The sequence below is a fragment of the Cyprinodon variegatus genome, unplaced genomic scaffold (genome assembly GCF_000732505.1).
Source record: "Cyprinodon variegatus isolate N-32 unplaced genomic scaffold, C_variegatus-1.0 Scaffold738, whole genome shotgun sequence".
Lineage (NCBI taxonomy): Eukaryota > Metazoa > Chordata > Actinopteri > Cyprinodontiformes > Cyprinodontidae > Cyprinodon > Cyprinodon variegatus.
This window is the reverse complement of record NW_015151191.1, coordinates 50641-52847: the sequence shown is the minus strand read 5'-3', so window position 1 is coordinate 52847 and position 2207 is coordinate 50641.

The window sequence follows — 2207 nt, the reverse complement described above, 5'->3', positions numbered from 1 at the left end:
ACACTACCAGGATCTACAGCAACGACATTGGAATGTCATTCGGACTGGACAAGTGCGGTCGCATGGTCTCAAACAGAGGGAAGATGATCAGAACGAAGGGGTTGAACTACCAGAAGGCCACATTACAGATGTTCAGGACAGCTACAAGTACCATGGGCTGCCACAGGCTAACGGAATCCACGAGAAAGCAAGAAAGAACACCACAGCCAAATACCTAAAAAGAGTAAGGCAGGTCCTGAAAAGTCAGCTGAATGGGAAAAACAAGATCCAAGCCATCAACACATATGCCCTGCCAGTCATCAGATACCCCGCTGGTATTATAAACTGGCCAAAGGAGGAGATAGAGGCTACTGACATCAAGACGAGAAAGCTCCTCACAATGGATGGAGGGTTTCACCCCAAATCCAGCACCCTGAGACTGTATACCAAGCGTAGTAAGGGAAGACAAGGGCTAGTGAGTGTCAAGACCACTGTCCAGGATGAAACAACTAAGATCCAGGAGTACATCAGGAAGATGGCCCCCAAAGACAAATGGCTTGGCGAATACCTCAGGCAGGAGAAAACCGAAAGTGAGAACAAGAAAGATGAAGGAGAACCATCATGGAGGGACAAGACGCTGCACGGGGTGTACCACAGAAAAATAGAAGAAGTGGCTGATATCAAAAAATCCTACCAGTGGCTGGAAAAGGCTGGACTGAAGGACAGCACAGAGGCACTAATCATAGCAGCACAAGAACAGGCACTCAGTACAAGATCAATAGAGGCCGGGGTCTACCACACCAGGCAGGACCCCCGGTGAAGACTGTGCAAAGATGCCTCTGAAACAATACAGCACATTACAGCAGGGTGTAAAATGCAGGCAGGAAGTGCATACATGGAACGCCACAACCAGGTAGCTGTCATAGTGTACAGGAACATCTGCGTATGAACATCTGAGTATGGGCTGGAAGTCCCAAGGTCAAAATGGAAGACACCTCCTAAGGTAGTTGAGAATGACCGAGCTAAGTTCCTATGGGACTTCAAGGTCCAGACTGACAAACAGGTGATTGCTAACCAACCAGACATCGTGTTGATCGACAAACAGCAGAAGAAGGCAGTAATGATAGATGTGGCAATCCCAAGCGACGGCAACATCAAGAAGAAAGAACACGAGAAGCTTGAGAAATACCAAGGGCTGAAGGAGGAGCTAGAAAAGATGTGGAAAGTAAGAGCAGCAGTGGTGCCAGTGGTAATTGGAGCACTGGGGGCTGTGACCCCCAAACTGGGAGAGTGGCTACAGCAGATTCCAGGTAAAACATCAGAGGTCTCTGTCCAGAAGAGTCGTAGGAACAGCTAAGATACTGCGCAGAACCCTCCTCAGTTGGACTACCTGCACAGTTAGCTGATAGGTTCTCTTAGCTTTATTGACTGGGGTTGCAAAGAAGTGAAAAAAGTGATGCCTGGAACTCATTAACTTTCCAACCCTTGATTAAACCGTCTGACTTTTTCACGGCTAACCAGACAGTCAAGGTTGTTTGTTGTCAGTGCTGACTGGCCATGCTCAGCAATGAGATGCGGAGGGGCAGCATAAACACATCAGATCTCTAGAATTTCTTTGAAAAGAATTTTCAATTTGACCAACTTATGATAAATTACAGATAAATTGGTTAATAAATATTTTATTTATTATTCACTCAAAAAAATGAGGAGAAACCTATTTGCCTATTCTACAAGATGTCCAAGAATTATAAAAGGTACTCATTAACAAATATTTATTCATGTATCTTTTTCTCCAATCCCATATTGATATCGGGAATTGGTCCAAAATCAGCCAAAAAAATAAAATCTCAGATATTAGAAAGCATGGGGAAACACTTTTCGATCTGTTTTGTTTAAAGTTTATGGAACTCTTTGGTGAATAAGAAATGTTTCAGTTGTTCTCATACCTGATGCTGTTTAGTATTTTTCTCTGATTGATGTAATATAATCTGATGAAGCCTTTTTATTCCAAGCTACAAAATAAGTATGATTCATTATGGTATTGTATGAGGTAAGTACCAGCATCGATCAATACTCAAAGCTGCAGTTGAATTCAGACATCCCTAGTTATTAAAATAATTATGATAAATATTTTAGTTATAAAATACTTAATTAATAGCTTTGAATTATAAATATCCATCATAGCATATCTCAGATTTATTTATGAGCTTTGATTAAATTACAAAGTT